Genomic DNA, 14,750 nt, shown 5'->3' on the forward strand with positions numbered 1-14,750 from the left:
TTTGAGTCTTTTTGGTTTGTAGATTTTGTATATGTGCTGCCGAAGCGAGCACTTGATTTGTAGATTTTCGAAGGTGATTTAGTGAAGTTGACGTGACTGAGGAGAGAAATCATCACTTCTTTTTTTATGGCATTCCTGCTGCATGCTTTGCACTCCATGTTTAAATGAACGTGTTTTCTTCTATTTGAGGAGATAATTCATACACCTGTGAAACAATGAACAAAATAGCTTGAACACTGAATATCACAATATGGTGGAAAGAGCATGGACTTCAAAATTAGACACAGTTCTCAAAGTCTGCCTCCTCCTAACACATGCATGCTTTTAGACAAATCATTAACCTCATTGAATCTCTTTCAGCTTAAAAAACTTTTTTTTAATATTTTTATTTATTTATTTATGGCCGCGCTGGGTCTTTGTTGCTGGGTCAGGCTTTCCCTAGTGGCAAGCAGTGGCTGCTCTTCGCTGCGGTGTGCAGCCTTCTCATTGTTATGGCTTCTCTTGTGGAGCACTGGGCTCTAGAGTACAGGTTCAGTAGTTGTGGCCTGTGGGCCTAGTTTCTCCACAGCATGTGGAATCTTTCCAGACCAGAGATCGAACCTGTGTCCCTTGAATTGGCAGGAGGATTCTTAACCACTGGAGCACCAGGGAAGTCCTCTTTTTTAGCTTTATCTAAGGGAAAAAATGGAAATATGGATTCCTTTTCTGCCTTAGTATGCTAGGATTAAATAGAAAAATCTGAATGAGAATGAAAAGAAATGAAAACTTGCACAGTAATAGATACTTAAGGTATGTTTTTAAGTTTCAAGAGGGTGATTTTGAATTTCAGAGCAAGGAAAGCTTCCTCACATTGAAGGAGTTAGGATAATAGTTGTTAAGGAAGCAACACACACATTTGTTCTGATTGCCTCCAGGTTGGAAGTGCATGGCACAAAGTGTAGAAGCATTAGCTTTTGTGTTATTGAATAATCACAGACTTTGAAAGCATAAAATGTGCAAATCAGGCAAGTATAAAAAGAATTGGAAAGAAGAGTATGGGCTTTTAGTAAGCTGGAAACTATTAGTCTCAGAAGGCTGATTAGAATGTAGATAAGTCTGTGGAAGAAGGGGTGTGACAGGAAACTAGAAATATCTATTACCTTTCTCTTCTGCACTGAAATTCTCTCCCCCAGCCAGGATCTGAGCTAGCGGAGTCAGCCAGACCAGATGATCTTTCAATTTTCCTTTTCCTGGTTCAATTTCTGCAGGACTCTGACTCCCAGCCAGAGGAACTCAAAAAGTCTCTGCTTTCAGCAGCATGTTCTACTGCCAGCTTCTGTCTCCACATCTCCTAAATCAAGGTAGGCTTCTCCACTGCCAAAAGCACCGGACAGAAAGCAGAATGACCCTTTGATCTCTTATGTATGGAGCTTCTATGTTATGCAAAGAAGTTTATGGTGTGTTTTATAAAGAGAACTGAATTGGTGTTTAATCTCAAAGGCATTCAAGAGCTTAGAATCTAATCTAAGAAACTATGAATGTGTGAAATGAGATTGCGCTGAGATTCAAATGGTAAAAAATTCACCCTTAATGGATTACTGAAGAGGGGCACTTACTCTTTAGAATGACACTGAGACAATACTGCACAGAGTTGTTGTTAGGAGTAAATGAGCAAATACACACAGAGCACTTAGATGTACCCTGTAGGCACTGTGTGTTCAATAAATGTGAGCCTACTGACTTCAAGCAGTGTTGCCTAATATGTCTCGTAGTAAAAATCTCTTGGGGGGATTTGTTACATTTAGAGATTTCCAAATCCCTCCCAGAAAATGATTCTATTTCAATTGGTCTCAACAGGGTAGTGGGAAGTGGAATCCTTACAGTTAATAAATGTCTCAGAATTCTTTAGATTTCTCAAGTTTAGAAAACACCATCTTAGTCAAAATGTACAAACTTCCAGTTATAAATAAATCCTGGGGCTATAATGTACAGAATAGTGACTATAGTTAATAATACTCTATTGTATATCTGAAAGTTGATTGAGAAAATTCCCTTCTGGACAAGATTCACCCTTCAGGAAGTCATTAAGAACATTTATGATTTATGGGTAGAAGATAAAATTTCAGTGTTAACAGGAGTTTGAAAGAAGTTGATTCTAACACTCACGGAATACTTTGAGGGACTCGAGCCTTCAGTGGAGGAAGTAACTGCAGGTGTGTGGGAAGTATAGAAATAATCAAAACAATAATAATTATTAGTGATTATTACTTTTTAATATATAGAAGAAGGAGAAAAATGATCCACTCTGTTCAATACGCTAAATATACCACAGTTTCCTCTTGGTTTTAACTGAAATAGAACAGGTTAATCAGAGCAGAGAGAAAATGGACTTTATAACAAAAAATTAATAAACCCAAACCTCAGTGAAAACAGTTGAGAAGCCAGGATGGGGAGGGCCCATGCCCCCTGGCAATAGTGGAGCCCAACAGGAAGAAGAAAGACTTCCTTTTCTCACCTGGCAAGAGCTCAGCCAATGAGAGACTGTCACAACTCAGCCAATGAGAAGTCACTATGCTTCCAACTCTCATTTCCTCCAATAGACTCTTTGTTTACTATAGCACTTCGGCTTCCTTTTCTACTCTTTGAAAGAGTTCTCTGCTTGCTCTGGGGGGCTTGCACAGTGGCTCAGCTTGGCTATAGACCGCATTTGCAATTGTTTGTTGATTTCAAGTAAGCCCATTTTTGCTGGAGAAATAACTATTGTCTATTTGTTTCGGAGCAGTAATAACCAACTTCCTGTCTCCCTCCTTTCCCATAATAATTCAAGAAAAGCCAAGGGACCAATTAAGACCTCCAAGTATGCTTTGATTTGTGACCTAGGGCTATTCTTCACAGACAAGAGGAGCTTGCTTCTTGAGTGTTTGTCATTTCAAAATTTATGTATTCTTGTACAATGGTAATTTCAGGAGGAGTCGCATTTTAAATGTGGTAAATGTGTTGAAGGGTATTTTAAATTTGTTGATTGTCTGTCGTCTCATGGCAAAAGTGTTCCTAATGATTCTTAAATAAGCATATTTTCTTGGCATTGAGTAGTACAGTCAATGCCAGGTAGAAAATACTGACACCGGGTTTAAATTGTAAAGTGTTTTGCATGTTGTAATGGCAACACTTAGTGAATTATGTTTGGAAATATAATTTCTTCAATGAACTATTTGTGAATTTGTGGATGCAGGGTGACCAGCTTCTCGGTTGCTGTTTGATCTCCTGGGCACACATCCACTAGATCCCTGAAGTCGCTCAGTCATGTCCAACTCGGTTTGCGACCCCAGAGACTGTAGCCCGCCAAGTTTCTCTGTCCATGGGATTTTCCAGGCAAGAGTACTGGAGTGGGTTGCCATTTCCTTCAGAGGATCTTCCCGACCCAGGGATCGAACGCGGGTCTCTCGCATTGTAGGCAGACACTTTACTGTCTGAGCCACCAGGGAAGCCAATAGATCACCAGCACTGTTTAAATTGTTTCCTCTTCCTCCTCCCTCTTTCTCTTCACCCCTATGCTTCTTTGTCCTCAACTTTTGCTCCACGCCAAAGGCTTATAGTTAAATTCCATCAGTACATTCCCATACATTAATTGGTGTCTGATGTAACTCCACAGTATTTGGCAAGTCATGGTATTTTTGCTTCTCTATTCTTTTCACTCACATTAAATCAATTCAAGAAACCTAGAATGTTTGATTTAGATAAATGCAACTAACAGCATTGGAGGTTGCTTATGTGCATGTCTTTGCAAAGTAATCTGATCTTAAAAGGTAATTGCATTAGCAACTTGCCAAAGTCAGGGATAAAATACTTCTCTTAAAACAAATCACAACTACTTCTGATTTTCTAGAGTTAGCAAGGAGGAGGACTTTGCAGGCAACAAAAGTTAATGACTAGCCAAAGGGTTTTTCAACTCTCCTCCTTATTTTCTACCTAAAACCATGTTAAGCCATACCTAGATAATATGCTCATTGACTTTTGGGTATCTACAAATAAGATAGTCTTCATAAAATCTTGAAACAGTCTTGGACTCTTATTAACTTGGACAAAAGTGAACACAAAGGAATTTGCCTGCAGCACACAGCTGGGCCCTGTGACCCCACTGACCCAGCTTCTCTTCTAAAGGGTAGCAGTGTTCTGCCCTTTACATCTCCTCTACAATAGAAAATGTCAATGAGAAGACACCCAGCCTTCGCTCTTCTCCCACGGGAAGCATGCTCACTGGGCAGTTTTTCTCTAATAATTACCTTAACTGGCAAAAGTGCACACATTTTGAACTGAGAGAAAATTCTTATGGCATTTTGCAAACATCATGTAGCTGCAAATATTTGTCTTCTGGGGAAGAACTTGCAGAGACTTGTGGTAAGTTGCTTAATAATAGTCATGGTCTGTTAATTCCATTTTTTCTTTCTTCCTAAGAAAGAGTGAAAAAAATAACTGTCTGGTGAATATCAAGATTCTTAGGCTCATATAGGAGCACTGAACCAAAGGTCTCCCAGAACAGCAGTGTTTTATTCTAAAATATAAAAATTGACTTACCAGAGCAGGGATCTTGACTAGAGTCCATGGCTCTTAGGGGAATTTTTGACAGGAATGCAGGATGCTGAAGACCTCTCTGAAAAAACGAAAGACTGCAAAATATAAGTTTTTTTGTATGTACATTTCATAAGTTTTTCTAAAGCTCCCCTGACTATCTAAAATGATCTTCTTTTGCAGCATTCCAGAAGCTAAGGTTTGCCTCTCAAAGTTAATTCTGAATTGGCATATGAAACTTACATGCCATTGCCTAATTCCATTTTTTGGAATGTTAAGTAAAACAAACACCTAGGAAACAAGGACAGTATTAGAATACGACTGAGTCTTGCCCTGCTTTTTCTTGTTTTAACTTAGTGGTACTATATTGATTTCAAGGGCTTTGCACTGAAATGTGTTGTTCAGTTCAGTTCAGCTGCTCAGTCGTGTCCAACTTTTTGTGACCCCATGGGCTGCAGCATGCCAGGCTTCCCTGTCCATCACCAACTCCCCGGAGCCTGCTCAAACTCATGTCCATTGAGTTGGTGATGCCATCCAACCATCTCATCCTCTGTCATCCAGTTCTCCTCTTGCCTTCAGTTCTTTTGCAGCATTAGGGTCTTTTCCAACGAGTCAGTTCTTTGCATCAGGTGGCCAAAGTTTTGGAGTTTCAGCTTTGGCATCAGTCCTTCCAATGACTATTCAGGACTGATTTCCTTTAGGATTGACTGGTTGGATCTCCTTGCAGTCTATTCTCCATCATCACAGTTCAAAAGCATCAATTCTTCAGTGCTTAGCTTTCTTTATAGGCCAGGTCTCACATCTATACATGACTACTGGAAAAATGATACCTTTGATTAGACGGACCTTTGTCGGCAAAGTGGTGTCTCAGCTTTTTAATGTGCTGTCTAGGTTAGTCATATCTTTTCTTCTAAGGAGCAAGCATCTTTTAATTTTATGGCTGCAGTCACCATCTGCAGTGATTTTGGAGCCCAAGAAAATAAAGTCTGTCACTGTTTCCATTGTTTCCCCATCTATTTGCCATGAAGTGATGGGACTGGATGCCATGATCTTTGCTTTCTGAATGTTGAGTTTCTCTTCTTTCACTTTCATCAAGAGGCTCTTTTGTTCCTCTTCACTTTCTGCCATAAGGGTGGTGTCATCTGTGTGTCTGAGGTTATTGATATTTCTCCTAGCAATCTTGATTCCAAGCTTGCACTTCATCCAGCCTGGCATTTCGCATGATGTACTCTTCACATAAGTTAAATAAGCAGGGTGACAATATACAGCCTTGATATATACTCCTTTCCCAATTTGGAACCAGTTTGTTGTTCCATTTCCAGTTCTAACTGTTGCTTCTTGACCTGCATACAGATTTCTCAGTAGTCAGATAAGGTGGTCTGGTATTCCCACCTATTGAAGAATTTTCCACAGTTTGTTGTGATCCACACAGTCAAAGGCTTTGACGTAATCAATAAATCAGAAGTAGATGTTTTTCTGGAATTTTCTTGCTTTTTCTATGATCCAACAGGTGTTGGTAATTTGATCTTTCGTTCCTCTGCCTTTTCTAAATCCAGCTTGAAATGTATTGAAATACCACTAATTGAAACAGAAAGATATTTACTTCATTTGAGTAAATGTACAGTACTTTATGGGTTTCCCAGGAGGTGCTAGTGGTAAAGAAACCACCTGCCAATGCAGGAGACACACAGGAGATGTGGGTTTGATCCCCGGGTTGAAGATCCCTGGAGGAGGCATGGCAACCCACTCTAGTATTCTTGCCTGGAGAATCCCATGGACAGAGGAGCCTGGTGAACTATAATCCACAGGGTTGTAAAGAGTTGGATATGACTGAAGCAACTTACCAAACCACACACATGATACTTTAAAGCTAAGGTTCTTGGTTTGTCAAATACAATCAAAACTACATACAATGTTTGGTGATATGAAAGAAAAGAGTGGGTTTTTAAATGTGAAAAGCCTTTTTTTTTTTCTGAGTAGAGAAATTGGGATCACTTTTTCCTTTCTTTAACTCAGTTTTCCTGCATTGCTTAGATAGGTTTTAAAAGGGCACTTTTCTCTATTTGTATAAGGGAAACCCTGTCTTAGACACTGTTAATGAATTATAACACCACTTATAGCAACAGGACAGGCAGGCCTGTTGTGCTGCAGTCCATGGGGTTGCAAAGAGTTGGACACGACTGAGCGACTGAACTGAAGTGATAGCAACAGTTTGACCACAAATAGTGATGAGAAAAATCCTTAAATACTAGGTGGACCTTTAAGTAGAAATTTTACAAAATTTGGGGAAATTGGCAATGAAAATGTCAGTTCAATGGAAGTTTGTTAGCTAAGTTTTGGGGTAAGTTTACCTACACCTCTTGAATACTTTCAAGCAGGGTTTAATTTGGTGTCATCCTGTTTAAGAGCATTTATTAACTCCAAGAGCTAAATGGAGAGAATTCCTATAATTAAGTACATTGGTTTGTTTTTATGTGGTTCCATAATGTAATATATTAAGCTCTTACTAGACTTCGGACCCTGTGTGTGCTATCTGGTTTATGGGAATTTTCTCATCCAGTTTGTCAACAACTTTTATGTGATAGTAATTAAAACAATCATCCTTGTTTTGCAGATAGAGAAACAGGACTGGAACCCAAATTCTAGGATTCAAGAGCCTGCACTCTCCGCTGTACAAAACTTATTGTAAGTAAAATTAAATATTAATAGTAAATAAGCAAAGTGAAGAATTACATTTTTTAATTATGGAAAATTTCATGGATTAAAGACTTGTAGGGATAAAGAACTTGCAGGTTTTCCAGTGGATAAGAATCCACACTCCCAATACAGGGGGCATGGGTTCCATCTTTGGTCATTGAACTAAGATCCCACATGCTTCATGGTGCTGCCAAAATGAAAGAATTGTACAGTGAACCCTCATACACCCATCCTCCAGCTTTGACAATCATCAACACATGGCCAGTATTGCTTTGTCTGTAGCCTTGTCTTCTGTCCCATTTCTGTTATAAGGCAAGTCTCAGACATCATATTGTTTCACTTAAGGGAATATTTAAATTAAATAAAGATATATGTATCTAGGTAAGAATAAATATTAATAGTATCTGGGAATTTTTAAAAAGTACATTCTCTTGTATCATCTCATTTCATTCTCATCATGATCTTTGAATTGTTAATATTTATTCCCATATTGGAAATGAGTCTCTACCAACTTGTAAAACAAATAATGACAGAGTTGAGACTGAAATTTAAGCCTCCAGGTTCTAAGTTTCAGCCTCTTTCCTCTGCACAATTGCAGCTTTACAGACTGTTATAAATGGACTTCAGCTACATCACTTATGTGAGTGAGAAAGAGAATTTAAAATGGTTCATGCGTTTTACAACTTGATCTTCCATTCTTTGAGAGTGTTTCTGGAGTTCATTCTCCTTACATCAGTAACTGTTTTTAGTCCTGTGTTGTAAAATTGAGACTATCAGAACCTTGCAGGAAATTACTCTTAGTACGAACAAGGCACTGGGTTTAGACTAGATTAATAAGTAATTGGCACATTCTCTGTCCTGGTTAAATTCACTTCTCTGTGCTTCAGCTAGAATTGATACTCTGACTCAGTTCCTGAGAGCCACGTTTATGCATTTACTTTTGTGCTTAAACTTGCTGTGTTTTCATGGGATACCAAAATGAACAGAGCGGTTCCTGGCCTCAAGAAACTTATAATCTAATGGTAGGGGAAAATATCTATTTACAGAAATAAATATGAGCAAAGAAAAACATGTCATGGTCATATATAGATAGGAAGTTTAGAAAAGAAAGTGAAAGTGAAGTCGCTCAGTTGTGTCCGACTCTTTGCGACACCGTGGACTGTAGCCCACCAGGCTCCTCCATCCGTGGCATTCTCCAGGCAAGAATACTGGAGTGGGCTGCCATTTCCTTCTCCAGGGGATCTTCCCAACCCAGGGATCAAACCCAGGTCTCCCGTGTTGCAGGTAGACACTTTAACCTCTGAGCCACCAGGGAAGCCCCAGGAAGGTTAGAAGATTAACACAAATATCCATTTATGAATGACTTCCCTGTTAGGCAACAGAGATGTGCTTTATTTTTGTAATGCTTCAACACACACATGTGTGTGTGTGTGTGTGTTTTAAATGATCATATTTTGATGTCAGCTTGGAGTTTTGTTCCTTTTATGGCTGCACTCCGTGCCATGTAGGACCTTAGTTTCTCAACTGGGAATTGAACCTGAGGCCTCTACATTGGAAGGCAGACTCTAAACCACTGGACCTCCAGGGAAGTCCCTCAACACACATCGTAAAAGGGAAATGCTATTAACCCAGCTACCAATGATGAAGTTGAAGCTCAGATAGGAGGTGACAATGGAAATTGGCCTTCAGGGGTGGGTAGTTGGGCATCCCTGGTGAGTTGGGCATTCCAGGTGAGAGAATGATAACAGAGAAGCACTGAAAGAGCAAGGGTCTGGGAAACCGAGAAACATCCCAGGTTCAGGGATCAGGAAATAGCGACTAAAATGGTCAAAAGCATATTTGAGGCCTCTATCTGTGATGTAGGCTGCACAAAGAAAGTGTGCTTTCAATGAGGTGTTTGCTAATTCATGAAATTCCAATGGACGTTGGTGTGATGTAACTGTTTTGGGGGAAGCCATGTCTTTAGAATTTATGAAATGTTCTGATTTGTACTTTTTATTTTCCCCTGTGGTTCTTCCGTTTTTGTTTTTTTTAATTCTAAACAGTCTGTAGTCAGCTCTCTGCTTTAAGCAATTTGCTAGCAGCTGAACTTTGGATAAAGCCTTGTAAACCATCTCCATCATCATATTACTTACAAAGAATAATTTTATATTAAGTCAGTGAAGACATTTTTAATTTTATATTGTTTAATCATCTTTGTTTTATTTGGTTGTAGCCTAAGCACTTGTTTTTATTATTATCCAGGTGTCTCTTAATTAGATTTGATTGGTAGTTTTTTTTTAAGTTAAGAATTAATAAAAGTTACAGATGTGAAGCTATTCTGGATGATCCTACAATGGTGGATAAATGTCATTGTATATTTGTCGAAATCTATAGAATGTACAACATCAAAAGTGAACCCTAATGTAAAAAAAATGTAAAATGAACTTTGGGTGATGATGACGTGTCAACGTAGATTCATTGATTGTAACGCATGTTCCGTGCAGGTGTGGAAGCTGATAGTGGGGGAGGGTAGGCATGTGTGGGGGCAGAAGATGTATGAAAAATCTCTATAGCTGCTGCTTAATTTTTCTATGAACCTAAAACTACTCTGAGAAACGAGGTCTATTAAAAAATGTAATATAAGTAGAGAACGAATGAAAGACCAAAGCCTTCTATCTAGGTGTTTTAATGTGTTGAGTTCAGAAATGGGTGGTCGAGATGGAAGTATTTTGTCAAATGTACCTGGAGGCAACAAGATGCTGGGGTTCTTCTGGCCGCAGGAGTGGTAGCAAGAAGATCTTTAGACATAATGAATCTCTTGTGGTGTGAGTAGAGTCAGCCACTGAGAAGATGACAGAGGAGGGATCTCAGAGTCAGAAAAGCTATTATAAAGTTCTAGCAGTGCAGGATTTGTTCTCCTGTACCATCCAGAGGTGATGCAGACTTGGCCTCGATTTCCAAAAAGCTTTTTAGTGATGTCTTCCCTTAAGAACGACTCTTGATTTTGTGATGGAATTTGGCTCTTAGGCCACTTTTCATTTTTACTTTAAAGCTTAAAACACAAAGAAAAACATACATATCTAATCTTATTTAATCTGTCAAGTCCTGCCAAGTCTCTTTCTCTCTCAATATTTTGTTAGAAACTGGTAGCAGTGAAATAAATATCCTTGGCATTTACATGCCTTTTTGCTCTCACATGCCTGCTTAACTTAAATACCCTCTACTATCACTTATTTTTCCATCTCTGAATTTTAATTTTCACTGAATACCTTCTTTTAAAAAAAAAGTTTTAAAAACTGAAGTATGATTGATGTACAGCATTATATATGTTGCAGGTATACAATACAGTGATTAACAATTTTTAATTTTTTTATATTTATTTATCTGGCTGCATCGGGTCTTGGTTGTGGCGTTCAGAATCTTTCGTTGCTGCGCACAGATTCTCCAGTTGTGTCATGTGGGCTCCAGAATGCATAGGCTCAGTAGTTGTAGCTTAGTTGGTCTGTGGCAGTGGGCTGTCAGTTCCCCGACCAGGTAGGTATTGAACCCACGTTCCCTCCTTTGTAAAGTGTATTATTAACCACTGGACCACCAGGGAAATCCCAATTAACAACTTTTAAAAGTTACACTCCAGGACTTTCCTGGTGGTCCAGTAGTTAAGAATCTGCCTGCCAGTGAAGGGACATGGATTCGATCCCTGGTCCAGGAAGATCCCACTTGCCACAGGGCCACTAAGCCATGTACTGCGGCTACTGAGCCGGTGTTCTAGAGTCTGTACTTCAGAACAAGAGAAACCACTGCAGTGAGAAGCGCATACCACAACAAAGGTTAGCCCTGGCTCACTGCAGCTAGAGAAAGCTCATGCACAGCAACGAAGAGCCTGTACAGCAAAATAAATAAATTATTAATAAAAAAGTCTTACTCCATTTCATTTAGTTTTTGTAAAATATTGGCTATATTCCCTATGTTGTACAATATATCCTTGTAGCTTATTTTATACATAATAGTTTGCACTTCTTAATCCCCTATCCCTATATTGTCTTTCCCCCTTGAATACTTGCTTTTGAATCTTAGTATTAAAAGCTATAATATGAAAAACATCTTCAAAAACAGCAACAATATTGTATTGGGACCTGGAACCATGTTTTGTGTTTTTTTTTTGGTATTTATATATGACTGATTTCTGAGGTTTCAGTCTCTAATCTTGTATGTCTTCATTTGTTTAGGGGCCTGGGCCCTGGACCAATACTTTCACTGCTTTAAGGAACTGTATGACTTGTGATTACAGGAGGGGACTGAGCCAGGGTATGAGGATTCTTGATCAACCCTTTAGTCATTTTCCTGTAGTGTTATTCAGTTCAGTTCAGTCGCTCAGTTGTGTCCAACCCTGCAACCCCATGAACTGCAGCACACCAGGCCTCTCTGTCCATCACCAACTCCCAGAGTCCATTCAAACCCATGTCCATTGAGTCGGTGATGCCATCCAACCATCTCATCCTCTGTTGTCCCCTTCTCCTGCCCTCAATCTTTCCCAGCATCAGGGTCTTTTCAAATGAGTCAGCTCTTCGCATCAGATGGCCAAAATATTGGAGTTTCAGCTTCAGCATCAGTCCTGCCAATGAATATTCAGGACTGATCTCCTTTAGGATGGGCTGGTTGGATCTCCTTGCAGTCCAAGGGACTCTCAAGTCTTCTCCAACACCACAGTTCAAAAGCATCAATTCTTCAGTGCTCAGCTTTCTTTATAGTCCACTCTCACATCCAGACATGACCACTGGAAAAACCATAGTGTTGACTAGATGGACCTTTGTTGACAAAGTAATGTCTCTGCTTTTTAATATGCTATCTAGGTTGTCATAACTTTCCTTCCAAGTGTTATTAGTGAAATCAATTAAGTCCTTTTGTGTAATTCTAATCATAAATGGTGTCATCTATATCAGTCTTATTGAATAGTAGGAAAGAAAATTGGTATGAGCCTGAGGGAGATAAAATAATTAAGTATCTTGGATTCAGCTATTGTACTTTTAGCTAAAATAACAATATTTACTGTTCTTCCAGTGCATGCTCAGTTGAGTCCGACTCTTTGCAACTCTATGGACTATAGCCCTCCAGGCTCCTCTGTCAATGGGATTTCCCAGGCAAGAAACTAGAGTGACTTGCCATTTCCTTCTCCATGGGATCTTCCCAACTCAGGGATCAAACCAGTGTCTCCTGTGTCTGCTGCATTGCAGGTGGATTCTTTACCTACTGAGCCACCTGGGAAGCCCAATGTTTACTTTTAGAATGCTTTATTTTCTTAAAAAGAAACTCTGCATATTTTTCTACATAAATAATGTTTTTATGTTGAAATGTATTATTTCTTAAGAGAAATATAGCTTCAGGATTTTTTCTTGCAGTGCAGTCTGCCAATCAGAGAAATTGAGGGAATGCCTAAGCAACCAGCCATGAACACCTATGTCCCTGAATTCATTTTCTTTCAGCATATTTTATTAATTTTTTCATATTCTATAAAGTATCTATGAGTCCTATGTCCAAAAATCTTGATTTTTTTTTTAATGCTGCATAATTGTGTACTTTCTAACTGGTGATCTCTTGTTAATCATTTGCAAATATTTATCTGCATCCTGCTCACATTAAATATCCTGGAATTACTTGCTGCATCAAAATGTTACATAGTTCTTTGGCTGTTTAAATGTCTGTTATTGATGTCTGAAGTGATTACTTATAATTTAATTTTTCAATTAGTCTTGTTAAGTAAGAAGGTAAAGCTACTTTCTTCAAAAGAGATTATTTGACCATACTTTTAGGAAATCAGAGATACTTCCTATGAGTACTCAACGATCACTACTATTTATATACCCAAATATGTCATCGATTCCTGTCAGTTTTGCCACTTAAATATCTTTTCATCTCCCCTCTCTTAGTTCAAGGGCCTTATTAACCAGTTTTTCTTAATTCCAGCATCAACCCTCCTATGAGTACTCAACAATCACTACTATTTATATACCCAAATATGTCATCGATTCCTGTCAGTTTTGCCACTTAAATATCTTTTCATCTCCCCTCTCTTAGTTCAAGTGCCTTAACCAGTTTTTCTTAATTCCAGCATCAACCCTCTGCAGAGCATTTTTTTCTTTTTGATATTTTTTTCCTTAAATTTTTTTTATTACACCCAAAATGAGTATTTATTATAAAAAGGTTAGAAGATACAGATATTTACAAATAATAAACATAAGCTTATTTATAAAGCAGAAGTAGAGTCACAGATGTAAAAAACAAACTTTGATTATCAGGCTATAAGAGGGGAGGGGTAAATTAGAAATTGGGACTGACATATACACACTTGTTGTTCAGTAGCTAAGTTGTGTCCGATTCTTTGTGACCCCATGGACTGCAGCATGCCAGGGTCCCTTGTTCATTATTTCCTTGCTCAAATTCATGTCCATTGAGTTAGTGATGCTATCCAACCATCTCATCCTCTGCTTCCCTCTTCATATACACACTAGTGTATATAAAATAGATAACTAATAAGAACTCTCTGTATAGCACAGGGACCTCTGTACATTACAATACTCTGTAATGGCCAATATGGAAAAAGAATCTAAAAAGAAAGAGTGACTATAGGTGTAACTAATTCACTCTGCTCTACACCTGAAACTAACACAACATTGTAAATCAACTATACTCCAATAAAATTTTTTTATGAAAGAAACAAAAGATACCTGTAAGCCACCAGCCAGATGAATGACTGTTAAAAATATTTGTTATGCATTCTCTCAGACTCTTTTAGACATGCAAATAGTAGAATGTTATGTAAGATTGAACACAGGTAATTTTTGAATCCTTGATGAGGAGAGATTGAAAATAAACTGAACTGAGATTTGCAGTCTGACCTGCACTGGATAACGGATGGTGCATCCACTGTGCTAATAGACTCATCAGACCATTGGTTGGTGATTGATAATTGGTCGATTTTATTTTAAAGGACCATATGGCCAAATCCCATATCTTGTTGCAGTTACATCTTTTCCTGAGAGAAATAGATGTCCTTACTGTCTGTCATCTTAGGACTGATCAACCCTGGAGCCTGAAACTTGGGAGGCAAGCTGAGACAAAGTAATAGGCATTTCTTATTGTAACACCAGACGTTTCTTTAGTCTAAATTCTGAGGAACAAGATTCCAAGACATTTCTAATGAAGTAACAGCTCTGGAAACATGGAGGAGGCTGGAAGCAAATCAACCTTATTAGTGACCGAGAAAATAATGTAGGCGTGAACAGTAGAAACTCTGACTTATTCTTCTCGTGGTGCTTCCTTCGCAGTATTGGCAAAACTACAGTGAGACTAATGGGAATTATAGCCCACTTCCTGCTGAACTATGGGGAAATAGAGGAAAGGGTTCATTTGATACTTGAGACAAAAATTAAATGACTAATAAATACAACTAGAAAGAGCAGACAGAGCCAAGATAGCCGGAAAGTAAATGTCTTTGAAATAGTTTCCGTCTCTGGCCAGTAATTTAA

Source organism: Muntiacus reevesi, chromosome 2, assembly GCF_963930625.1.
Source record: "Muntiacus reevesi chromosome 2, mMunRee1.1, whole genome shotgun sequence".
Classification (NCBI taxonomy): domain Eukaryota; kingdom Metazoa; phylum Chordata; class Mammalia; order Artiodactyla; family Cervidae; genus Muntiacus; species Muntiacus reevesi.